The 27,039-nt window shown below is 45.2% G+C and overlaps 5 non-coding genes and 2 pseudogenes across 5 annotated transcripts; all 7 read right to left on the bottom strand.

The window, feature by feature from the left end:
- Positions 1 to 6,131: 6,131 nt before the first annotated feature.
- LOC130333316 (U2 spliceosomal RNA) lies at positions 6,132 to 6,322 on the bottom strand. The gene has a single exon (XR_008875534.1). It is a non-coding gene; the product is annotated as a U2 spliceosomal RNA (small nuclear RNA).
- A 2,088-nt stretch (positions 6,323 to 8,410) lies between these two features.
- Positions 8,411 to 8,601, bottom strand: LOC130333315 (U2 spliceosomal RNA). The gene has a single exon (XR_008875533.1). It is a non-coding gene; the product is annotated as a U2 spliceosomal RNA (small nuclear RNA).
- Positions 8,602 to 10,694: 2,093 nt separating this feature from the next.
- On the bottom strand, positions 10,695 to 10,885 carry LOC130333275 (U2 spliceosomal RNA). The gene has a single exon (XR_008875506.1). It is a non-coding gene; the product is annotated as a U2 spliceosomal RNA (small nuclear RNA).
- Positions 10,886 to 12,978: 2,093 nt separating this feature from the next.
- On the bottom strand, positions 12,979 to 13,164 carry LOC130333287 (U2 spliceosomal RNA). Its single transcript, XR_008875517.1, has one exon. It is a non-coding gene; the product is annotated as a U2 spliceosomal RNA (small nuclear RNA).
- Positions 13,165 to 18,553: 5,389 nt separating this feature from the next.
- On the bottom strand, positions 18,554 to 18,771 carry LOC130333304 (U2 spliceosomal RNA; annotated as a pseudogene).
- A 2,096-nt stretch (positions 18,772 to 20,867) lies between these two features.
- On the bottom strand, positions 20,868 to 21,053 carry LOC130333286 (U2 spliceosomal RNA). The gene has a single exon (XR_008875516.1). It is a non-coding gene; the product is annotated as a U2 spliceosomal RNA (small nuclear RNA).
- Positions 21,054 to 26,581: 5,528 nt separating this feature from the next.
- LOC130333305 (U2 spliceosomal RNA) lies at positions 26,582 to 26,660 on the bottom strand (annotated as a pseudogene).
- Between the last annotated feature and the right edge of the window lie 379 nt (positions 26,661 to 27,039).

Genomic DNA, 27,039 nt, shown 5'->3' with positions numbered 1-27,039 from the left:
TTCATCACTTCTTCTCTTCTCATTTTCTCCATCTTAGACCCCCAGAAGAACACAAAAAGCTTCCTTGTGACTCTCCTAGTCCATAACTTCCCTGGAGGAAGCACCATAGCCGTATACAAGAGAAGCGGTAGGATTACAGACTTAATGATAAGAACTTTCCCTTTAAGTGACAAGTTCCTTAACCTCCAGAAGGATAGCTTCTTCTCAATTTTACTGTCCAAAGTCTCATAACTTTTCTTTCCTTTGAGGTCTTTATCAAATATCACTCCTAGCACTTCAATGTCTTCTTTTTCCTTAACACCATCCACTACTATATTCTCTTGGTTCCCAAAACTGCATAATTGGCACTTCCCCCAGTTCACATTCATCCCAGCCACACAACAAAAAATCCTCACATGCAAATTTACTCTGTTGAGATCTGCTTGGGATGTACAAGTAAAAACCACATCGTCCATATAACTTAAAACCTTTAACTTACTACCATCACTACCTGGAATAAAAACACCACTCACACATTTATCTTTCTGCACATTCTTCAACAGGCCCTCTATAACGCATATAAACAGAATTGGGGAGAGTGGGCATCCCTGTCTGACTCCAGACAAGACATTAAAAGCAGGCCCCACATGCCCATTTACTAAAATCTGACTTGTCACCCCATGATAAAAACTCATAATAACAGATAATAACTTTTCTGGAATACCTAAGTGTTTTAAAGCAATGAACATAAAATCATGTGCAACCTTATCATAAGCCTTTTCGAAATCTATGGACTCAACAAACAGTGCATTCTTGTTAAAGTTACTGTAATAAATAGAGTCTCTTAAAAGCAATAAATTATCTGTTAGTTTTCTTTTCGGTACTGCACAAACTTGGTATTCTCCCACAAGGTGGTCCACTACATCACTCAGTCTATTAGCCACAATCTTAGCAATTATCTTGTAGTCACAATTTAATAAAGTTATAGGTCTCCAATTTTTAAGATCTCTGCCATCACCTTTTTTATGAATTAATGTTATGACCCCTTTCTTCATAGATTCAGCTAAAACACCTGAGTTAAAAACATATTGCACCACCCGTGTAAACTCTTTACTTAAAATATTCCAGAACGCGGAATAAAACTCAGCGGGGAGACCATCACAGCCTGGTGTCTTCCCTTTGGCCATCTTATCCAGGGCCTGCTTGATCTCCCCTTCACTAACATCATCAATCAAAAAATCTACTTTTTCAACAGGAACATTATTCTCCAAAATATTACAATAATCATTCATCTCCGTCTCACTGGCTCTGCTCTTATTACTAAAGAGTGTCTCATAAAATCTGCCAATCTCCTTCACCATCTCCTCTCCAGAAACTTCCCCCGTAGGGGTAAAAACAGATTTAAAAACACCTTTAGCATTAAAACATTTTTTAAAGAAATACCGTGTACACTGCTCATTTTCTTCTAGGTGCTGCACTTTAGACTTATATACAATATTCCTTCCCTTTTCCAACAACCTTTTTTTCACCTCCCCCTTCACCTTAACAATCTCATCCTCCACCTCCACACCAACACGTTTAAACTTATAGAGAGTCTCTAACCGGGATACAAGCCTTTCATCACTCCTCCTCTTCTCTTGTGCTCTCTTTATGCAAAACATCTTAAAGAAATTAGAAAACTCTCCTTTAGCCCATTCCCACCACACTAAGACATTACTAAAATCAGGTTGTTTAGAAACACAGGATAAAAACACATGATTAAAACCAGCCATTACTTCCTCATCTTCCAATAGACTTACATTTAATTTCCAGAGCCCCCTCCCAAAATGAAGGGACTCTGTGACACTTATCTCAGCCGACACCATCTTGTGGTCTGAGAAAGTTGACATCATTTGATTGCACCGGACCACCTTAATCCCATCAGAGACCAGGATGTAATCGATCCGGGATTTACAGCGGCCACTATCTGATATGTACGTATATCTTTCATCAGTGCTAACCATCAGTCCAACATCAGTAAAATGCAAGTCTTGAATAATTTGATTTAAAACATTGGAAGTAATATCAGTTCTAACCTCAGCAGAGCTCTCACGATCATTGACGGATCTAATGCAGTTAAAATCGCCAACAATAATAGTATCTTCACGACCAGGGATAAAAAACTTAAGGGACTCTAAAAAAGACAAACGTGCTTGTTTTTCTGCTGGAGCATACACATTAAAAATTCTCATCCTCTGGCCCAAAACCTCAAAATTTAAAACCATACAACGACCAGGTACTAAAATTTGGCAATTTAAAACTTTAATGTCCCTGTTTTGCAATAAAATCCCCACACCTTCATTTTTGTTTTCTGCACATGTGGACCAGAAGGACTGCCCACACTTCCACTCATTTGCATAAGGTGCTGACTTTATTGCACACTCCTGTAAACATATCACATCACTTCTAACATTCTCAAGAATATCAAAAATTGCAGCTCTCCTAATTTCAGACTCAATACTTCTTACATTAATAGTTGTTACAACCAAAGTCATAATAACTAGGAAAAGAAAACCAAATGCTTTAAAATCCATCTTAACTTAGAAATTAACATTTTGGCCTTCAACTTTCCTATGTAAACTTGCAAAACAATCAGGCGACCCTATGTTAGAGTCCCTGTCTATTTCATTATCACTACCAAGAACAAGGGCTTCCTGATCCTCAGACCAGCTCCCTGTCTTACACCTTTTATTCACAACCTGCACATCCTCATCTTCCTCCTCCTCTTCTTCCTTACTGCGAGAAACTCTCTGACCAGGTGTTAGAGATCTCTGAGATGACCCAACAACTTCCATTCCCTCCTCCTCCCCCACAATTGGGTTTGGACATTCAATATCATCCATAGCCTCTTCACTAGAAAGAACATCACCATACACTGTCTCAATTTTCTCCACCACTTTCACTTTTTTTGCTTTTTTCTTTTTCACCAAGGTAAATTCACCTCCCACACCTGTCTCCTCACCAGTCACAGCAGTGGAAACACCCTCCTCCCCTGACCTCTCCTGAGTGCTAATGTGCTCCACTATCACAGAACTTTCCTCAGCCACCTGTGCCACATTAACACTCACACTCACACTCTCACCAACTCCAGGAACAAACCTCCCTCCCCCTTTTTCTCTTTGTTCTCCTCTATTCCCAGCTGCATCAGCATAACTTCTCTTCTTTTTATACCACATATCACAGCCTCTTGCCAAATGTTCCTCACTTCCACAGATATCACATGTCTTCTTCTCTGTACAAATACTTGCTTCATGACCAGTTTTCCCACAATTTCTGCAACATTCACCTTTCTCAGGGCAATAATCCTGCACATGGCCATAGGCATGGCACTTTCTACAATATTGCAACTGGCCTTCATAAAAGCAGAAACCTCTCTCTCCTCCGATAGAAAACACCTGTGGTATGCTCTTCCTTCCATCTTGCATTCCTTCATCTTTTTTAAATTTTACAATAAACTTTCTCTTACAATTAAAGTACCCAAACTTGTTCTTAAGTCTTCCTATAAATTTCACTTCCTCGCAATACCGGAACAAAAAGTTTGTAACCATTTCATCAGAAACCTTAGGATTATACATGTGGACAATTACTACCTTTGTTGTATTCATAAATAAAGGTTCCACTTTAATCTTCTTCATTATAGCAGGCTCACTTTTCCTCTTCATTTCTTCAAGATCCATGTAGACTCTCTGGCAAATCTCAGAACCACAAAAAGTAATATCATAAATTCCTTGCCTAGGAAAATCCTGTATAGCCAATACATTCCATACCTGTAGGTAATCAAGCTTGCGAAGAATCTCCACAACGATTTGGTCAAGTCCGATCGTCCCCCGGTGCTCGCCAGGAACGTAGATCCGCACCGTGTCCTCAAGTCCACGCGCCTTCTCGCTCATTTTTGCAGGTAAAACCCACGATCGCAGCTCAGCAACAATCCAGGGCCCCCCGTAAAGAGGGCCCCGATCACCACTCCTTTCAACCCAAACCACGCACAGAAATCCACACGTGATCTTAGCCAAAAGGCCGAGAAGCGATAACCGTGAAAGGGGCGGGCCCAACAAGGTCCCCTTCATGGGCACTATCACTGCTTGCTGTCAGGGAGGCTGCCAGACAATTTTCCATGCACACTCTGGGCTGGGGGGCAGTCAACCACCAGTACACACAGCAGAACCTAAACCCATACCATTATTGCTAAGCAGCAAGACAGGGGCCCATTGCACTCCCACGGGGCCTTTTTAAATGCAATCCATAACCCGGATTTGCCAGGAACCCTTCTTACTCCTCCTACTTGCATGTGACACTGGGCTTAGGATCTGCATAGGAAACACACACACAAGCACACACCTACCTTTGTTGCCTGCAGATGCCTCCTTGGCTGTCCCCAAACGGTATCAAACCAACACCCACGGGAAGCTGTAAGCATAGAGGACATGCCTGCACCCCATTGGACTTACCTGTGTGGGTTAAATCCGGGTTATTTGACAACCTATGGCGGTGATGGTTCTGCTCAGGCAGAGCAGTGCTGATGCTCCTCATAAAGCTGTCGCTGCTGTGAAGGTTCTAGGTGACATCACAAATCCCTATGGTTACATACACAACAAAGCTGGGTTGTTGTTGTTTACACTCTGCAAGGCCTGTGGAAGTGAGTGACATCATAGCACTGTAGTTCTGAGGGTTCAAGATGGATGCAACAATCTCCTGTTGCTTCTATGAAGGCCGTAATAGACGACATCACCAAACAGCTCCATAGTCACATACACAGCAAAGGAGAGATGTTGTTTACACCTAGTGATGTCAGTGGTATTGAGTGACATCACAGCACAGTGCTAAGGCTCCTGGGCCTGGACACAGCAGCGGCTGCAATATCTCAACGGAGAATACGTTTATATCTATGTGTGTGTGTGCGCATATATATATATATATATATATATATATATATATATATATATATATTCTCCGCCGAAATCACTTTTAAACCCATTTCCACCTTTTTTTCCCTTCTCTTCCTCTTACTTTTTTTTCACGTTTTTTTACGTTTTTCTCCTTTTCGCCTCTTTTCTGGGCGTATTATTCTTCTTTTTCTTCTTTTTTTTCGTCTAATGCATACCCCATCAGTGCAGCAATGCTTATTCAATACCGCCAGCAGATGGAGACACTGGGGGATAATTTTCTAAGGATTTATACTGATTTTTCCTGTCTGAATTTGTCGCACAGAAAGTTGCAGGCCAAATATGTGTGACATTTCTGCGACTTTAGCTTCTAGAGCATTTTTACAACATTATACATAGGTGCTGAATACATAAAAAGCGACTGTTCAGCGACAGACAAGTCGCATCGGCTGAAAGTAGGCCAGAATGTCAGTCCATGTTGGAGCAGGTTTAGATACAGTCTAAAGCATAGATCTCAAAGTCTGTGCACAGAATTTAGCAAGGGCCTCGCACCTTCTGATGCATCAGGTAGGTGCACAATAGCATAGCCTAACCCTCTGTACTTTGGTCTATATTGATGCGGGACATAGACAGCCAGCTGATGACCAATCCATTAGTGCAATGGATGGCTGGAAGCATTTGTCTTTGCCTTTGCAATACCACAGAAGCAATGCATGGTCAATGTACAGCAATGACACACCTGTGTGAACAGCCAGGAGACCCCCCCCCCCCCCATGTTATGTTACATAGTTACATAGTTAGTACGGTCGAAAAAAGACATATGTCCATCAAGTTCAACCAGGGAATTAAGGGGTAGGGGTGTGGCGCGATATTGGGGAAGGGATGAGATTTTATATTTCTTCATAAGCATTAATCTTATTTTGTCAATTAGGAACATTCAGCACCCACCCGCTATCAAGGCAGCTGCCTATCATGTCATGCCCTACCTGCACAGGTGTGCTGGCTACTCAAATGATCCAATTAAGGAGGCCATTTAGTCAGCAGCAGCAGAAGTCCTGTGCCTGGACGCTCCAACAGGGGCCAGACACAAGCAGAAGCAGCAGAAGCAGCAGCAGCACCACCTTTTGTTTTTTGGCTGCAGCAGCAGCAAGGCCCACAGGGCTGGCTAGCTGGCTAGCCAGCAAGCAGGTAGCAATGAAAGTAGGAATCTTTCTTTTTAACCCTGTAAGGGGGTGGTGCACTGTACCCGAAGATACTGCCATATCGGGTCAATGCATAGGGCGACGGAAGCAAGCTTCGAAATCGGCCCCCGTTCTCAAAAATCCATTTAATATATGGTCCCCAGATAGGGGACGTATCAGATATTAAACTGATAAGAACAGATACTACACTTGATCTTAGCCAAAAGGCCGAGAAGCGATAACCGTGAAAGGGGCGGGCCCAACAAGGTCCCCTTCATGGGCACTATCACTGCTTGCTGTCAGGGAGGCTGCCAGACAATTTTCCATGCACACTCTGGGCTGGGGGGCAGTCAACCACCAGTACACACAGCAGAACCTAAACCCATACCATTATTGCTAAGCAGCAAGACAGGGGCCCATTGCACTCCCACGGGGCCTTTTTAAATGCAATCCATAACCCGGATTTGCCAGGAACCCTTCTTACTCCTCCTACTTGCATGTGACACTGGGCTTAGGATCTGCATAGGAAACACACACAAGCACACACCTACCTTTGTTGCCTGCAGATGCCTCCTTGGCTGTCCCCAAACGGTATCAAACCAACACCCACGGGAAGCTGTAAGCATAGAGGACATGCCTGCACCCCATTGGACTTACCTGTGTGGGTTAAATCCGGGTTATTTGACAACCTATGGCGGTGATGGTTCTGCTCAGGCAGAGCAGTGCTGATGCTCCTCATAAAGCTGTCGCTGCTGTGAAGGTTCTAGGTGACATCACAAATCCCTATGGTTACATACACAACAAAGCTGGGTTGTTGTTGTTTACACTCTGCAAGGCCTGTGGAAGTGAGTGACATCATAGCACTGTAGTTCTGAGGGTTCAAGATGGATGCAACAATCTCCTGTTGCTTCTATGAAGGCCGTAATAGACGACATCACCAAACAGCTCCATAGTCACATACACAGCAAAGGAGAGATGTTGTTTACACCTAGTGATGTCAGTGGTATTGAGTGACATCACAGCACAGTGCTAAGGCTCCTGGGCCTGGACACAGCAGCGGCTGCAATATCTCAACGGAGAATACGTTTATATCTATGTGTGTGTGTGCGCATATATATATATATATATATATATATATATATATATATATATATTTCTCCGCCGAAATCACTTTTAAACCCATTTCCACCTTTTTTTCCCTTCTCTTCCTCTTACTTTTTTTTCACGTTTTTTTACGTTTTTCTCCTTTTCGCCTCTTTTCTGGGCGTATTATTCTTCTTTTTCTTCTTTTTTTTCGTCTAATGCATACCCCATCAGTGCAGCAATGCTTATTCAATACCGCCAGCAGATGGAGACACTGGGGGATAATTTTCTAAGGATTTATACTGATTTTTCCTGTCTGAATTTGTCGCACAGAAAGTTGCAGGCCAAATATGTGTGACATTTCTGCGACTTTAGCTTCTAGAGCATTTTTACAACATTATACATAGGTGCTGAATACATAAAAAGCGACTGTTCAGCGACAGACAAGTCGCATCGGCTGAAAGTAGGCCAGAATGTCAGTCCATGTTGGAGCAGGTTTAGATACAGTCTAAAGCATAGATCTCAAAGTCTGTGCACAGAATTTAGCAAGGGCCTCGCACCTTCTGATGCATCAGGTAGGTGCACAATAGCATAGCCTAACCCTCTGTACTTTGGTCTATATTGATGCGGGACATAGACAGCCAGCTGATGACCAATCCATTAGTGCAATGGATGGCTGGAAGCATTTGTCTTTGCCTTTGCAATACCACAGAAGCAATGCATGGTCAATGTACAGCAATGACACACCTGTGTGAACAGCCAGGAGACCCCCCCCCCCCCCCATGTTATGTTACATAGTTACATAGTTAGTACGGTCGAAAAAAGACATATGTCCATCAAGTTCAACCAGGGAATTAAGGGGTAGGGGTGTGGCGCGATATTGGGGAAGGGATGAGATTTTATATTTCTTCATAAGCATTAATCTTATTTTGTCAATTAGGAACATTCAGCACCCACCCGCTATCAAGGCAGCTGCCTATCATGTCATGCCCTACCTGCACAGGTGTGCTGGCTACTCAAATGATCCAATTAAGGAGGCCATTTAGTCAGCAGCAGCAGAAGTCCTGTGCCTGGACGCTCCAACAGGGGCCAGACACAAGCAGAAGCAGAAGCAGCAGAAGCAGCAGCAGCACCACCTTTTGTTTTTTGGCTGCAGCAGCAGCAAGGCCCACAGGGCTGGCTAGCTGGCTAGCCAGCAAGCAGGTAGCAATGAAAGTAGGAATCTTTCTTTTTAACCCTGTAAGGGGGTGGTGCACTGTACCCGAAGATACTGCCATATCGGGTCAATGCATAGGGCGACGGAAGCAAGCTTCGAAATCGGCCCCCGTTCTCAAAAATCCATTTAATATATGGTCCCCAGATAGGGGACGTATCAGATATTAAACTGATAAGAACAGATACTACACTTGATCTTAGCCAAAAGGCCGAGAAGCGATAACCGTGAAAGGGGCGGGCCCAACAAGGTCCCCTTCATGGGCACTATCACTGCTTGCTGTCAGGGAGGCTGCCAGACAATTTTCCATGCACACTCTGGGCTGGGGGGCAGTCAACCACCAGTACACACAGCAGAACCTAAACCCATACCATTATTGCTAAGCAGCAAGACAGGGGCCCATTGCACTCCCACGGGGCCTTTTTAAATGCAATCCATAACCCGGATTTGCCAGGAACCCTTCTTACTCCTCCTACTTGCATGTGACACTGGGCTTAGGATCTGCATAGGAAACACACACACAAGCACACACCTACCTTTGTTGCCTGCAGATGCCTCCTTGGCTGTCCCCAAACGGTATCAAACCAACACCCACGGGAAGCTGTAAGCATAGAGGACATGCCTGCACCCCATTGGACTTACCTGTGTGGGTTAAATCCGGGTTATTTGACAACCTATGGCGGTGATGGTTCTGCTCAGGCAGAGCAGTGCTGATGCTCCTCATAAAGCTGTCGCTGCTGTGAAGGTTCTAGGTGACATCACAAATCCCTATGGTTACATACACAACAAAGCTGGGTTGTTGTTGTTTACACTCTGCAAGGCCTGTGGAAGTGAGTTACATCATAGCACTGTAGTTCTGAGGGTTCAAGATGGATGCAACAATCTCCTGTTGCTTCTATGAAGGCCGTAATAGACGACATCACCAAACAGCTCCATAGTCACATACACAGCAAAGGAGAGATGTTGTTTACACCTAGTGATGTCAGTGGTATTGAGTGACATCACAGCACAGTGCTAAGGCTCCTGGGCCTGGACACAGCAGCGGCTGCAATATCTCAACGGAGAATACGTTTATATCTATGTGTGTGTGTGTGCGCATATATATATATATATATATATATATATATATATATATATATATATTTCTCCGCCGAAATCACTTTTAAACCCATTTCCACCTTTTTTTCCCTTCTCTTCCTCTTACTTTTTTTTCACGTTTTTTTACGTTTTTCTCCTTTTCGCCTCTTTTCTGGGCGTATTATTCTTCTTTTTCTTCTTTTTTTTCGTCTAATGCATACCCCATCAGTGCAGCAATGCTTATTCAATACCGCCAGCAGATGGAGACACTGGGGGATAATTTTCTAAGGATTTATACTGATTTTTCCTGTCTGAATTTGTCGCACAGAAAGTTGCAGGCCAAATATGTGTGACATTTCTGCGACTTTAGCTTCTAGAGCATTTTTACAACATTATACATAGGTGCTGAATACATAAAAAGCGACTGTTCAGCGACAGACAAGTCGCATCGGCTGAAAGTAGGCCAGAATGTCAGTCCATGTTGGAGCAGGTTTAGATACAGTCTAAAGCATAGATCTCAAAGTCTGTGCACAGAATTTAGCAAGGGCCTCGCACCTTCTGATGCATCAGGTAGGTGCACAATAGCATAGCCTAACCCTCTGTACTTTGGTCTATATTGATGCGGGACATAGACAGCCAGCTGATGACCAATCCATTAGTGCAATGGATGGCTGGAAGCATTTGTCTTTGCCTTTGCAATACCACAGAAGCAATGCATGGTCAATGTACAGCAATGACACACCTGTGTGAACAGCCAGGAGAACCCCCCCCCCCCCATGTTATGTTACATAGTTACATAGTTAGTACGGTCGAAAAAAGACATATGTCCATCAAGTTCAACCAGGGAATTAAGGGGTAGGGGTGTGGCGCGATATTGGGGAAGGGATGAGATTTTATATTTCTTCATAAGCATTAATCTTATTTTGTCAATTAGGAACATTCAGCACCCACCCGCTATCAAGGCAGCTGCCTATCATGTCATGCCCTACCTGCACAGGTGTGCTGGCTACTCAAATGATCCAATTAAGGAGGCCATTTAGTCAGCAGCAGCAGAAGTCCTGTGCCTGGACGCTCCAACAGGGGCCAGACACAAGCAGAAGCAGAAGCAGCAGAAGCAGCAGCAGCACCACCTTTTGTTTTTTGGCTGCAGCAGCAGCAAGGCCCACAGGGCTGGCTAGCTGGCTAGCCAGCAAGCAGGTAGCAATGAAAGTAGGAATATTTCTTTTTAACCCTGTAAGGGGGTGGTGCACTGTACCCGAAGATACTGCCATATCGGGTCAATGCATAGGGCGACGGAAGCAAGCTTCGAAATCGGCCCCCGTTCTCAAAAATCCATTTAATATATGGTCCCCAGATAGGGGACGTATCAGATATTAAACTGATAAGAACAGATACTACATTTGATCTTAGCCAAAAGGCCGAGAAGCGATAACCGTGAAAGGGGCGGGCCCAACAAGGTCCCCTTCATGGGCACTATCACTGCTTGCTGTCAGGGAGGCTGCCAGACAATTTTCCATGCACACTCTGGGCTGGGGGGCAGTCAACCACCAGTACACACAGCAGAACCTAAACCCATACCATTATTGCTAAGCAGCAAGACAGGGGCCCATTGCACTCCCACGGGGCCTTTTTAAATGCAATCCATAACCCGGATTTGCCAGGAACCCTTCTTACTCCTCCTACTTGCATGTGACACTGGGCTTAGGATCTGCATAGGAAACACACACACAAGCACACACCTACCTTTGTTGCCTGCAGATGCCTCCTTGGCTGTCCCCAAACGGTATCAAACCAACACCCACGGGAAGCTGTAAGCATAGAGGACATGCCTGCACCCCATTGGACTTACCTGTGTGGGTTAAATCCGGGTTATTTGACAACCTATGGCGGTGATGGTTCTGCTCAGGCAGAGCAGTGCTGATGCTCCTCATAAAGCTGTCGCTGCTGTGAAGGTTCTAGGTGACATCACAAATCCCTATGGTTACATACACAACAAAGCTGGGTTGTTGTTGTTTACACTCTGCAAGGCCTGTGGAAGTGAGTGACATCATAGCACTGTAGTTCTGAGGGTTCAAGATGGATGCAACAATCTCCTGTTGCTTCTATGAAGGCCGTAATAGACGACATCACCAAACAGCTCCATAGTCACATACACAGCAAAGGAGAGATGTTGTTTACACCTAGTGATGTCAGTGGTATTGAGTGACATCACAGCACAGTGCTAAGGCTCCTGGGCCTGGACACAGCAGCGGCTGCAATATCTCAACGGAGAATACGTTTATATCTATGTGTGTGTGTGCGCATATATATATATATATATATATATATATATATATATATATATATTTCTCCGCCGAAATCACTTTTAAACCCATTTCCACCTTTTTTTCCCTTCTCTTCCTCTTACTTTTTTTTCACGTTTTTTTACGTTTTTCTCCTTTTCGCCTCTTTTCTGGGCGTATTATTCTTCTTTTTCTTCTTTTTTTTCGTCTAATGCATACCCCATCAGTGCAGCAATGCTTATTCAATACCGCCAGCAGATGGAGACACTGGGGGATAATTTTCTAAGGATTTATACTGATTTTTCCTGTCTGAATTTGTCGCACAGAAAGTTGCAGGCCAAATATGTGTGACATTTCTGCGACTTTAGCTTCTAGAGCATTTTTACAACATTATACATAGGTGCTGAATACATAAAAAGCGACTGTTCAGCGACAGACAAGTCGCATCGGCTGAAAGTAGGCCAGAATGTCAGTCCATGTTGGAGCAGGTTTAGATACAGTCTAAAGCATAGATCTCAAAGTCTGTGCACAGAATTTAGCAAGGGCCTCGCACCTTCTGATGCATCAGGTAGGTGCACAATAGCATAGCCTAACCCTCTGTACTTTGGTCTATATTGATGCGGGACATAGACAGCCAGCTGATGACCAATCCATTAGTGCAATGGATGGCTGGAAGCATTTGTCTTTGCCTTTGCAATACCACAGAAGCAATGCATGGTCAATGTACAGCAATGACACACCTGTGTGAACAGCCAGGAGACCCCCCCCCCCCCCCCCCATGTTATGTTACATAGTTACATAGTTAGTACGGTCGAAAAAAGACATATGTCCATCAAGTTCAACCAGGGAATTAAGGGGTAGGGGTGTGGCGCGATATTGGGGAAGGGATGAGATTTTATATTTCTTCATAAGCATTAATCTTATTTTGTCAATTAGGAACATTCAGCACCCACCCGCTATCAAGGCAGCTGCCTATCATGTCATGCCCTACCTGCACAGGTGTGCTGGCTACTCAAATGATCCAATTAAGGAGGCCATTTAGTCAGCAGCAGCAGAAGTCCTGTGCCTGGACGCTCCAACAGGGGCCAGACACAAGCAGAAGCAGAAGCAGCAGAAGCAGCAGCAGCACCACCTTTTGTTTTTTGGCTGCAGCAGCAGCAAGGCCCACAGGGCTGGCTAGCTGGCTAGCCAGCAAGCAGGTAGCAATGAAAGTAGGAATCTTTCTTTTTAACCCTGTAAGGGGGTGGTGCACTGTACCCGAAGATACTGCCATATCGGGTCAATGCATAGGGCGACGGAAGCAAGCTTCGAAATCGGCCCCCGTTCTCAAAAATCCATTTAATATATGGTCCCCAGATAGGGGACGTATCAGATATTAAACTGATAAGAACAGATAAGGTTTCAACAAAATTTTATTGAATAAATAAGAAACCATACAAAATTTAAAACGCAAAATAATAAAAGGTTCACAAAAGTTTTAAAATACAAATAATAAAACCAGTAATAAAAGGAGAAAAAATAAAAATGGCAGGATAAAACATTATACAAATGTCATAAAAACTGATTATACTGTTATTTCGTTCCATAGAGGCAGACACCACATGGATGCTGCCTCGCTGGCCCCCAACTGTTTCTTGTCTCTTAGGTAATAGATGTACATCTCACTCAGGGCCAGCTTTATACAGTTTTTAACATCAATAAAATCATGTTTAAAAAGTAAGATGTTCCTAACTTTCCAGATGGCATTTTTAAAACAATTAATAATCATCCAGCAGATCATCTGCTGTTTAAAATTGGGGCAGTTAAAAAGACCGTAAAAGACACATTCGTGATTAAAATCTTTTAGGCCGCAGGCCCACTTCAAAAGTGGGCCTACCTTCCTCCAAAGCTCCCGTGCAAAAGGGCAGTTCCTAAATATGTGCAGCACCGTTTCGTCCACTCCGCAGCCATCTCTCGGGCACTTGGCTCTCGCCACCAGTCCTCGCCTGTGCTGGAACTCACGAGTAGGGAGGCACTGGTGGACGATTGCCCAGGCAAGATCCCTGTGTACATTCGCCAGAAACTTCCCGTACACGTTCCGCCATACCTTTTTGGATCTTGCCTGTGTGAAATTGGACACTGCCAGGGTAACCTCACTCCGCCTGAGGACCTTTGATACCTTTCTCTGGTCCCCCAGTATGTCAGGCTCCAAATCTTGGAGACCTAGGAGCCTGACTGTCTTTTCCAACACCACATAATGTTTTGGGGGACACAGAAGCACCGGAGCGTTCAGAGGGATGCGCAACCATCTTTTAAAAACCATGCCCGCAGCGTACCTTAAAAAGCAGCTAAAAATGCCATTGGATTTAATAATCTTAAAACAGAAACAGAAATACTTTATGTAAAAGAAAGTAAAAAGGTTAGGAACATCTTTCCCGCCATTATCTCTACTTTTGTACATAAAATCACGCTTTAATTTCTCCATTTTTGAACCCCATAAAAAAGTAAAAACAATTCTAGTTACTTTTTTAATGTATAAAATAGATGGAGGAAATACCATGGCAATGTATAGCATAATAGGGAGTAAAACCATCTTTATTATTAAAATCTTCCCCTCCATGGTAAGGTTTCTAAGATTCCACATTAAAATCTTCTTCTCCATCTTAGCTATAGCTGAATCCCAGTTAGGGCTCCCATCATTGACCTGGTTAAAAACAATACCTAAAACTTTAATTTGATCCTGTTGCATTGTGACTCCTGGGGTGATGGATGAATCCCAGGAGCCAATATAAAAACAGTCACATTTATCTGTGTTTAGCTTAAAACCAGAGACCTCGCAGAAATAGCTGGTGTTCCTCAATGCCCCCCTCATGGATGGAGAGTCCGGGCACAGTATGGTGACATCATCCATGTACCCCAACACCTTTAGATGGGTCCCTCCTCCACCAGGTATCGGTACGCCTCTTACTACCCGGTCTTTTCTGAGGAGGGCCATCAGTGGTTCGATTGCGCAAATAAAAAGGAGTGGGGACAGGGGGCAGCCCTGTTTGACACCTGATAAAAGAGGAACACCGCTGGTTAAAAAGCCATTAACAGAGACTTGACTAAAACAGGATCGGTATAAAAGCATGATTCGGCTTAAAATCGTTTCAGGCACTGCCATCTTTTTAAGAACTAAAAACAGGTATTCATGGGAGACCCTATCAAAGGCTTTTTCAAAGTCTAAGGATAAAATTGCTACAGTTTGATTTCTATCCTTAAAATACCATAAAACATCTCTTAAAATATTTAGGGATTCAGCTATAGACCTTCCAGGTACCCCACAAACCTGATTTGGGTGAACTAATTTATGAATAAAAGGTTTAAAACGGACAGCTAATAACTTGGCTAAAACTTTATAATCGACATTTAAAAGTGTGATGGGGCGCCAATTTTTTAGCATATCCTTTTCACCTTTTTTAAAAAGTAATGATACAATCCCCCTCCTCCAGGAAGGGGGAAGTTCATTAACAATAAAAGTTTCTTTATACAATAAAACCATATCATCCTTTAAAATATCCCAAAAAGCTAAATAAAATTCGATGGGTAAACCATCTTCCCCAGGGGCCTTCCCACTAGAAAAACTTTTAAAAACAAATAAAAGTTCATCTAAGTTAAGATCACGGGATAAAACCTCCTGGTCTAAAACATCTAGCTTAAAATCAAGGGAATTAAGAACATGTTCTAAAAAGGATGGATTAAGATCTTTCTTATTAAAAAGAAGCTGGTAGAAGTTAAAAACTGCATCTAACATGCCTTTTGGAGTGGATTCACCCTCAAGGTTCTGGATGATATCCCTCCTATTCATCACTTTTTTAAAAAAGAAACGGGAACATTTCTCGCCCTCCTCCAGGTGCTGCACATGTGAGTTAAAAATGATTTGTTTCCCTTTCTTTTCTATGGCATGTTTTATTTCAGTTTTAAGGTTTAAAATATCATTTTCTACATCCATACCAGCTTCTTTCAATTTAAAAAGTACATTTAAACGCATGTTAAGAACATAAAACCACTGTTTTTCCATTTTTGCCTTCTTCTTACCTGCTTTGATAAAAAAAAAACTGATTTTAGATTTGGTGCCCTCCCACCAGTGCAGCATAGGCTCGTGGGGTTTTCTTTGTGATTGCCAGCACTGGTAGGTCCGCACAAACTCCTCTTTTATCTCAGGGTCCTCTAGGAGTGTGGTGTTTAATCTCCAGAGGCCCCTTTTTGCTTTTTGCTCCCCCTCTAGCTCCAGGCCCACCAAGAGGAGCTTATGATCAGAGAAGATATTCTGCTCGAGCGTGCATTTCAGGGGTTTAAAAGCTCTAGAGGAAAAAATAAAATCGATTCTGGAGCTCACTCTTCCATTGGACCATGTGGCGCCCGGGTCCTCCGGCAAGAGATCCTTCCAGCAATCTTTCAAATTAAAATCATCAATAAAATTTTTAAGCAGGTAAGAAGTGCGGTCTTTACGATTAATATCCCCACCCTGCCGGTGTTCCCCATCACGTATGCAGTTAAAATCACCTCCCACCAGCAGGGGGGAAGACCCAACACAAAACAGTGGTAAAATTTCAAATAGTTCTGCCCGCTCCTGTTTATCAGGAGGGGCATACACATTTAAAACACGAATTAAAAGTCCATTAAAATATAGATGAATTAAAAGAGCTCTGCCAGGCACAATCTCAGTTACTGTATGAATAGAAAAGGACTGGCCTCGGCAGAGCAGCCCAACACCCACAGAACGACAGTCATTTGCACCGGACCATATGGATGGGCCCAGCTTCCAGTCTTCTTTTAAGTCTTTATAGTCCATTTTACTAGGGATTCCACATTCTTGTAGCAGGCAAAGGTCAAAGTCACATGTCTCTAGATAAGAAAATAAAGCAGCCCTGCGATCAGGGCTCTTTAAGGACCTCACATTGAGTGAGGCAATTTTTACAGGGATAGGCATAGTTTATGGAGAGTCCGTGCTTGGAGAATCAAAGTCAATAATAAGCTGCGTACCGTCATCCCCCGCCTGCGGGGTCATCAGCTCCTTGATGTTCTGAGGGTCGGAGCTTGAGATCGATGATGCCCCGACCCTGAGCTCGCTCTCGTCCGAACTACGGCACGCCGCTTTCCTTTGAATGTCTTCCTCTTCTTCTTCTCTTTGTCTTTTAAATGTCACACTGCTGTCCATATCCTCTGTGTTGCTCTCACTCGATGTAATCTCTGGCCCCCGGCTGATGGATCTGCGTCTTCTTTCATCATTTGACGACTGGAACTGCTGCACAGGGGCCTGTGAGGCCTCTTTTCCGGAACCTTTGCCGCTACCTTGGGAAGTTTTCATCGCTTGTTCCCCAGCAAGCGTTGCTGAGGACTGTTGCTCCAACTTCCCCATCGATCGACGATGGCCAGTTTTACCCACCGGGTCCACTGCTGGCGGGGCAGCAAACCCTGGTTTGGCGCCACTTGTCTTCTTGGCCCTGTCCTGTATAGGCGGAGTAACAGGACCGGGCTCAGACCTGGCCACCTGGCTCCCCTTCCGGCGGGCTTTCACCGGGGCCTCTTCGTCCGGAGCAGGGCGACCCTGGGCCAAGCCAGTACCTGGCTTATGCTGTAATTTTGGGTCCACCTTTGCCCCCACCGAGGCCCGTCGGCTGCCACCCGCCACAGGTGAGCCCCCTTCAGAAGTTTCGGCGGGCTCTTGAGCCAGGTAGGAAGTCGATCGACGTCTTTCAATTTCCCGGGCAGTAAACTCGATCACCCGCCCGGGCTTCGTGGAATCCCCATGGCCTCCCCCTAGCACTACCACCGGTGGGCCCCCCGATGGAGCACCAGAGGTCTTGGGCCTGGACCCATCAGTACCTGCCATCTGGGGTTTGGGCATCTTAAAAAAGGACGTCTTTTGTCCTGTCCCCTCTTTGGGTGGGCCCAGCCTTGACCCACCCATCGTAGTTTTTGCTTTATGGGGACAGGAATTAAAATCGTGATTTTCCTCTCCGCAGAGGTTGCACCTTATCGTATGGCTACATCTTGAGGCTATGTGACCTTCTTGGCCACACCTATTGCAGCGAATCACACGCTCCGTGCCGCAGGTCTCCTGGGTGTGGCCAAACCTCAAGCAATTTCGGCAATACATAGGCATTTGAGGATAGAACAGGAAGCCCCGAACTCTCCCGATGGCAAAATTTGGGGGCGGATGGCAAAGACCCCCAATACCACCGGGATCCTTACGGAGCTTGACCCAGAACTTCCTCTTGCCGTTCCAGAACCGCACGGAGTTCAAGATTTTGTTTGCGAATCGCACCTCTTCGCAGTATCGCCGAAGAAAAGTGGCTATATCCTCCGTGGTCACATGAGGGCTGTGCATAGCCACCACCAACGGTATATGTTCCTCACCATAGAGGAACTGGAACGAAAGACCGTCGAGTCGATCGTCCCTCTGGTCCGCACCAGACAAGGTTGCATAGATGTTATCGCAACACGCCGTGGCCGTGAAGGTGACGGTATACAGGCCACGGCTTTCCTGGTCATTTAGACACAGGATGTCCTCCCTATTGAGGCGGAAGTAGTCAAGAAGAATCACCTCCGCAATGAAGCGGAGGTTCTTCAACTGACGATGGCTCTCCGACACCTCTATGCGGATGGTATTTCGCATCGACATTTCCCCAGAGGGGAAAGCCCAGGAGAACGGCATCTTCCACACCCAGGGACTAAGCCCCTTCCCCAATAGCAGCAGGGGCTCGGAATCCCGCTATAAAAGCGGAACCCTTACCCAAGGCAGAGGTCGGGGGTACCCTAGGTGCTTCCGAAGCTACAGGTAACGCTCAACGTACCGAAAATGCCTTCTGAGACACAAGGTCCCAGAGACAGGGGGATCGCAACCCGTTGTCTGTGGACTAAGCCCGCTCCCCAATAGCAGCAAGGGGGTGAAGTCCCTCCGTAAGGAGAGACAATCCCCCAAGGCCGAGAAGCGGGGTACCACAGACACCTTCCGACCAGACCAAATGCAGATACTACACTTGATCTTAGCCAAAAGGCCGAGAAGCGATAACCGTGAAAGGGGCGGGCCCAACAAGGTCCCCTTCATGGGCACTATCACTGCTTGCTGTCAGGGAGGCTGCCAGACAATTTTCCATGCACACTCTGGGCTGGGGGGCAGTCAACCACCAGTACACACAGCAGAACCTAAACCCATACCATTATTGCTAAGCAGCAAGACAGGGGCCCATTGCACTCCCACGGGGCCTTTTTAAATGCAATCCATAACCCGGATTTGCCAGGAACCCTTCTTACTCCTCCTACTTGCATGTGACACTGGGCTTAGGATCTGCATAGGAAACACACACACAAGCACACACCTACCTTTGTTGCCTGCAGATGCCTCCTTGGCTGTCCCCAAACGGTATCAAACCAACACCCACGGGAAGCTGTAAGCATAGAGGACATGCCTGCACCCCATTGGACTTACCTGTGTGGGTTAAATCCGGGTTATTTGACAACCTATGGCGGTGATGGTTCTGCTCAGGCAGAGCAGTGCTGATGCTCCTCATAAAGCTGTCGCTGCTGTGAAGGTTCTAGGTGACATCACAAATCCCTATGGTTACATACACAACAAAGCTGGGTTGTTGTTGTTTACACTCTGCAAGGCCTGTGGAAGTGAGTGACATCATAGCACTGTAGTTCTGAGGGTTCAAGATGGATGCAACAATCTCCTGTTGCTTCTATGAAGGCCGTAATAGACGACATCACCAAACAGCTCCATAGTCACATACACAGCAAAGGAGAGATGTTGTTTACACCTAGTGATGTCAGTGGTATTGAGTGACATCACAGCACAGTGCTAAGGCTCCTGGGCCTGGACACAGCAGCGGCTGCAATATCTCAACGGAGAATACGTTTATATCTATGTGTGTGTGTGCGCATATATATATATATATATATATATATATATATATATATATATATATTTCTCCGCCGAAATCACTTTTAAACCCATTTCCACCTTTTTTTCCCTTCTCTTCCTCTTACTTTTTTTTCACGTTTTTTTACGTTTTTCTCCTTTTCGCCTCTTTTCTGGGCGTATTATTCTTCTTTTTCTTCTTTTTTTTCGTCTAATGCATACCCCATCAGTGCAGCAATGCTTATTCAATACCGCCAGCAGATGGAGACACTGGGGGATAATTTTCTAAGGATTTATACTGATTTTTCCTGTCTGAATTTGTCGCGCAGAAAGTTGCAGGCCAAATATGTGTGACATTTCTGCGACTTTAGCTTCTAGAGCATTTTTACAACATTATACATAGGTGCTGAATACATAAAAAGCGACTGTTCAGCGACAGACAAGTCGCATCGGCTGAAAGTAGGCCAGAATGTCAGTCCATGTTGGAGCAGGTTTAGATACAGTCTAAAGCATAGATCTCAAAGTCTGTGCACAGAATTTAGCAAGGGCCTCGCACCTTCTGATGCATCAGGTAGGTGCACAATAGCATAGCCTAACCCTCTGTACTTTGGTCTATATTGATGCGGGACATAGACAGCCAGCTGATGACCAATCCATTAGTGCAATGGATGGCTGGAAGCATTTGTCTTTGCCTTTGCAATACCACAGAAGCAATGCATGGTCAATGTACAGCAATGACACACCTGTGTGAACAGCCAGGAGACCCCCCCCCCCCCCCCCCCATGTTATGTTACATAGTTACATAGTTAGTACGGTCGAAAAAAGACATATGTCCATCAAGTTCAACCAGGGAATTAAGGGGTAGGGGTGTGGCGCGATATTGGGGAAGGGATGAGATTTTATATTTCTTCATAAGCATTAATCTTATTTTGTCAATTAGGAACATTCAGCACCCACCCGCTATCAAGGCAGCTGCCTATCATGTCATGCCCTACCTGCACAGGTGTGCTGGCTACTCAAATGATCCAATTAAGGAGGCCATTTAGTCAGCAGCAGCAGAAGTCCTGTGCCTGGACGCTCCAACAGGGGCCAGACACAAGCAGAAGCAGAAGCAGCAGAAGCAGCAGCAGCACCACCTTTTGTTTTTTGGCTGCAGCAGCAGCAAGGCCCACAGGGCTGGCTAGCTGGCTAGCCAGCAAGCAGGTAGCAATGAAAGTAGGAATCTTTCTTTTTAACCCTGTAAGGGGGTGGTGCACTGTACCCGAAGATACTGCCATATCGGGTCAATGCATAGGGCGACGGAAGCAAGCTTCGAAATCGGCCCCCGTTCTCAAAAATCCATTTAATATATGGTCCCCAGATAGGGGACGTATCAGATATTAAACTGATAAGAACAGATAAGGTTTCAACAAAATTTTATTGAATAAATAAGAAACCATACAGAATTTAAAATGCAAAATAATAAAAGGTTCACAAAAGTTTTAAAATACAAATAATAAAACCAGTTATAAAAGGAGAAAAAATAAAAATGGCAGGATAAAACATTATACAAATGTCATAAAAACTGATTATATTGTTATTTCGTTCCATAGAGGCAGACACCACATGGATGCTGCCTCGCTGGCCCCCAACTGTTTCTTGTCTCTTAGGTAATAGATGTACATCTCACTCAGGGCCAGCTTTATACAGTTTTTAACATCAATAAAATCATGTTTAAAAAGTAAGATGTTCCTAACTTTCCAGATGGCATTTTTAAAACAATTAATAATCATCCAGCAGATCATCTGCTGTTTAAAATTGGGGCAGTTAAAAAGACCGTAAAAGACACATTCGTGATTAAAATCTTTTAGGCCGCAGGCCCACTTCAAAAGTGGGCCTACCTTCCTCCAAAGCTCCCGTGCAAAAGGGCAGTTCCAAAATATGTGCAGCACCGTTTCGTCCACTCCGCAGCCATCTCTCGGGCACTTGGCTCTCGCCACCAGTCCTCGCCTGTGCTGGAACTCACGAGTAGGGAGGCACTGGTGGACGATTGCCCAGGCAAGATCCCTGTGTACATTCGCCAGAAACTTCCCGTACACGTTCCGCCATACCTTTTTGGATCTTGCCTGTGTGAAATTGGACACTGCCAGGGTAACCTCACTCCGCCTGAGGACCTTTGATACCTTTCTCTGGTCCCCCAGTATGTCAGGCTCCAAATCTTGGAGACCTAGGAGCCTGACTGTCTTTTCCAACACCACATAATGTTTTGGGGGACACAGAAGCACCGGAGCGTTCAGAGGGATGCGCAACCATCTTTTAAAAACCATGCCCGCAGCGTACCTTAAAAAGCAGCTAAAAATGCCATCGGATTTAATAATTTTAAAACAGAAACAGAAATACTTTATGTAAAAGAAAGTAAAAAGGTTAGGAACATCTTTCCCGCCATTATCTTTACTTTTGTACATAAAATCACGCTTTAATTTCTCCATTTTTGAACCCCATAAAAAAGTAAAAACAATTCTAGTTACTTTTTTAATGTATAAAATAGATGGAGGAAATACCATGGCAATGTATAGCATAATAGGGAGTAAAACCATCTTTATTATTAAAATCTTCCCCTCCATGGTAAGGTTTCTAAGATTCCACATTAAAATCTTCTTCTCCATCTTAGCTATAGCTGAATCCCAGTTAGGGCTCCCATCATTGACCTGGTTAAAAACAATACCTAAAACTTTAATTTGATCCTGTTGCATTGTGACTCCTGGGGTGATGGATGAATCCCAGGAGCCAATATAAAAACAGTCACATTTATCTGTGTTTAGCTTAAAACCAGAGACCTCGCAGAAATAGCTGGTGTTCCTCAATGCCCCCCTCATGGATGGAGAGTCCGGGCACAGTATGGTGACATCATCCATGTACCCCAACACCTTTAGATGGGTCCCTCCTCCACCAGGTATCGGTACGCCTCTTACTACCCGGTCTTTTCTGAGGAGGGCCATCAGTGGTTCGATTGCGCAAATAAAAAGGAGTGGGGACAGGGGGCAGCCCTGTTTGACACCTGATAAAAGAGGAACACCGCTGGTTAAAAAGCCATTAACAGAGACTTGACTAAAACAGGATCGGTATAAAAGCATGATTCGGCTTAAAATCGTTTCAGGCACTGCCATCTTTTTAAGAACTAAAAACAGGTATTCATGGGAGACCCTATCAAAGGCTTTTTCAAAGTCTAAGGATAAAATTGCTACAGTTTGATTTCTATCCTTAAAATACCATAAAACATCTCTTAAAATATTTAGGGATTCAGCTATAGACCTTCCAGGTACCCCACAAACCTGATTTGGGTGAATTAATTTATGAATAAAAGGTTTAAAACGGACAGCTAATAACTTGGCTAAAACTTTATAATCGACATTTAAAAGTGTGATGGGGCGCCAATTTTTTAGCATATCCTTTTCACCCTTTTTAAAAAGTAATGATACAATCCCCCTCCTCCAGGAAGGGGGAAGTTCATTAACAATAAAAGTTTCTTTATACAATAAAACCATATCATCCTTTAAAATATCCCAAAAAGCTAAATAAAATTCGATGGGTAAACCATCTTCCCCAGGGGCCTTCCCACTAGAAAAACTTTTAAAAACAAATAAAAGTTCATCTAAGTTAAGATCACGGGATAAAACCTCCTGGTCTAAAACATCTAGCTTAAAATCAAGGGAATTAAGAACATGTTCTAAAAAGGATGGATTAAGATCTTTCTTATTAAAAAGAAGCTGGTAGAAGTTAAAAACTGCATCTAACATGCCTTTTGGAGTGGATTCACCCTCAAGGTTTTGGATGATATCCCTCCTATTCATCACTTTTTTAAAAAAGAAACGGGAACATTTCTCGCCCTCCTCCAGGTGCTGCACATGTGAGTTAAAAATGATTTGTTTCCCTTTCTTTTCTATGGCATGTTTTATTTCAGTTTTAAGGTTTAAAATATCATTTTCTACATCCATACCAGCTTCTTTCAATTTAAAAAGTACATTTAAACGCATGTTAAGAACATAAAACCACTGTTTTTCCATTTTTGCCTTCTTCTTACCTGCTTTGATAAAAAAAAATCTGATTTTAGATTTGGTGCCCTCCCACCAGTGCAGCATAGGCTCGTGGGGTTTTCTTTGTGATTGCCAGCACTGGTAGGTCCGCACAAACTCCTCTTTTATCTCAGGGTCCTCTAGGAGTGTGGTGTTTAATCTCCAGAGGCCCCTTTTTGCTTTTTGCTCCCCCTCTAGCTCCAGGACCACCAAGAGGAGCTTATGATCAGAGAAGATATTCTGCTCGAGCGTGCATTTCAGGGGTTTAAAAGCTCTAGAGGAAAAAATAAAATCGATTCTGGAGCTCACTCTTCCATTGGACCATGTGGCGCCCGGGTCCTCCGGCAAGAGATCCTTCCAGCAATCTTTCAAGTTAAAATCATCAATAAAATTTTTAAGCAGGTAAGAAGTGCGGTCTTTACGATTAATATCCCCACCCTGCCGGTGTTCCCCATCACGTATGCAGTTAAAATCACCTCCCACCAGCAGGGGGGAAGACCCAACACAAAACAGTGGTAAAATTTCAAATAGTTCTGCCCGCTCCTGTTTATCAGGAGGGGCATACACATTTAAAACACGAATTAAAAGTCCATTAAAATATAGATGAATTAAAAGAGCTCTGCCAGGCACAATCTCAGTTACTGTATGAATAGAAAAGGACTGGCCTCGGCAGAGCAGCCCAACACCCACAGAACGACAGTCATTTGCACCGGACCATATGGATGGGCCCAGCTTCCAGTCTTCTTTTAAGTCTTTATAGTCCATTTTACTAGGGATTCCACATTCTTGTAGCAGGCAAAGGTCAAAGTCACATGTCTCTAGATAAGAAAATAAAGCAGCCCTGCGATCAGGGCTCTTTAAGGACCTCACATTGAGTGAGGCAATTTTTACAGGGATAGGCATAGTTTATGGAGAGTCCGTGCTTGGAGAATCAAAGTCAATAATAAGCTGCGTACCGTCATCCCCCGCCTGCGGGGTCATCAGCTCCTTAATGTTCTGAGGGTCGGAGCTTGAGATCGATGATGCCCCGACCCTGAGCTCGCTCTCGTCCGAACTACGGCACGCCGCTTTCCTTTGAATGTCTTCCTCTTCTTCTTCTCTTTGTCTTTTAAATGTCATACTGCTGTCCATATCCTCTGTGTTGCTCTCACTCGATGTAATCTCTGGCCCCCGGCTGATGGATCTGCGTCTTCTTTCATCTTTTGACGACTGGAACTGCTGCACAGGGGCCTGTGAGGCCTCTTTTCCGGAACCTTTGCCGCTACCTTGGGAAGTTTTCATCGCTTGTTCCCCAGCAAGCGTTGCTGAGGACTGTTGCTCCAACTTCCCCATCGATCGACGATGGCCAGTTTTACCCACCGGGTCCACTGCTGGCGGGGCAGCAAACCCTGGTTTGGCGCCACTTGTCTTCTTGGCCCTGTCCTGTATAGGCGGAGTAACAGGACCGGGCTCAGACCTGGCCACCTGGCTCCCCTTCCGGCGGGCTTTCACCGGGGCCTCTTCGTCCGGAGCAGGGCGACCCTGGGCCAAGCCAGTACCTGGCTTATGCTGCAATTTTGGGTCCACCTCTGCCCCCACCGAGGCCCGTCGGCTGCCACCCGCCACAGGTGAGCCCCCTTCAGAAGTTTCGGCGGGCTCTTGAGCCAGGTAGGAAGTCGATCGACGTCTTTCAATTTCCCGGGCAGTAAACTCGATCACCCGCCCGGGCTTCGTGGAATCCCCATGGCCTCCCCCTAGCACTACCACCGGTGGGCCCCCCGATGGAGCACCAGAGGTCTTGGGCCTGGACCCATCAGTACCTGCCTTCTGGGGTTTGGGCATCTTAAAAAAGGACGTCTTTTGTCCTGTCCCCTCTTTGGGTGGGCCCAGCCTTGACCCACCCATCGTAGTTTTTGCTTTATGGGGACAGGAATTAAAATCATGATTTTCCTCTCCGCAGAGGTTACACCTTATCGTATGGCTACATCTTGAGGCTATGTGACCTTCTTGGCCACACCTATTGCAGCGAATCACACGCTCCGCGCCGCAGGTCTCCTGGGTGTGGCCAAACCTCAAGCAATTTCGGCAATACATAGGCATTTGAGGATAGAACAGGAAGCCCCGAACTCTCCCGATGGCAAAATTTGGGGGCGGATGGCAAAGACCCCCAATACCACCGGGATCCTTACGGAGCTTGACCCAGAACTTCCTCTTGCCGTTCCAGAACCGCACGGAGTTCAATATTTTGTTTGCGAATCGCACCTCTTCGCAGTATCGCCGAAGAAAAGTGGCTATATCCTCCGTGGTAACATGAGGGCTGTGCATAGCCACCACCAACGGTATATGTTCCTCACCATAGAGGAACTGGAACGAAAGACCGTCGAGTCGATCGTCCCTCTGGTCCGCACCAGACAAGGTTGCATAGATGTTATCGCAACATGCCGTGGCCGTGAAGGTGACGGTATACAGGCCACGGCTTTCCTGGTCATTTAGACACAGGATGTCCTCCCTATTGAGGCGGAAGTAGTCAAGAAGAATCACCTCCGCAATGAAGCGGAGGTTCTTCAACTGACGATGGCTCTCCGACACCTCTATGCGGATGGTATTTCGCATCGACATTTCCCCAGAGGGGAAAGCCCAGGAGAACGGCATCTTCCACACCCAGGGACTAAGCCCCTTCCCCAATAGCAGCAGGGGCTCGGAATCCCGCTATAAAAGCGGAACCCTTACCCAAGGCAGAGGTCGGGGGTACCCTAGGTGCTTCCGAAGCTACAGGTAACGCTCAACGTACCGAAAATGCCTTCTGAGACACAAGGTCCCAGAGACAGAGGGATCGCAACCCGTTGTCTGTGGACTAAGCCCGCTCCCCAATAGCAGCAAGGGGGTGAAGTCCCTCCGTAAGGAGAGACAATCCCCCAAGGCCGAGAAGCGGGGTACCACAGACACCTTCCGACCAGACCAAATGCAGATACTACACTTGATCTTAGCCAAAAGGCCGAGAAGCGATAACCGTGAAAGGGGCGGGCCCAACAAGGTCCCCTTCATGGGCACTATCACTGCTTGCTGTCAGGGAGGCTGCCAGACAATTTTCCATGCACACTCTGGGCTGGGGGGCAGTCAACCACCAGTACACACAGCAGAACCTAAACCCATACCATTATTGCTAAGCAGCAAGACAGGGGCCCATTGCACTCCCACGGGGCCTTTTTAAATGCAATCCATAACCCGGATTTGCCAGGAACCCTTCTTACTCCTCCTACTTGCATGTGACACTGGGCTTAGGATCTGCATAGGAAACACACACACAAGCACACACCTACCTTTGTTGCCTGCAGATGCCTCCTTGGCTGTCCCCAAACGGTATCAAACCAACACCCACGGGAAGC

The sequence above is a fragment of the Hyla sarda genome, unplaced genomic scaffold, assembly GCF_029499605.1.
Source record: "Hyla sarda isolate aHylSar1 unplaced genomic scaffold, aHylSar1.hap1 scaffold_402, whole genome shotgun sequence".
NCBI lineage: Eukaryota > Metazoa > Chordata > Amphibia > Anura > Hylidae > Hyla > Hyla sarda.
The sequence above is the reverse complement of the archived record's forward strand: the minus strand, read 5'-3'. Positions and strand labels throughout refer to the sequence as shown.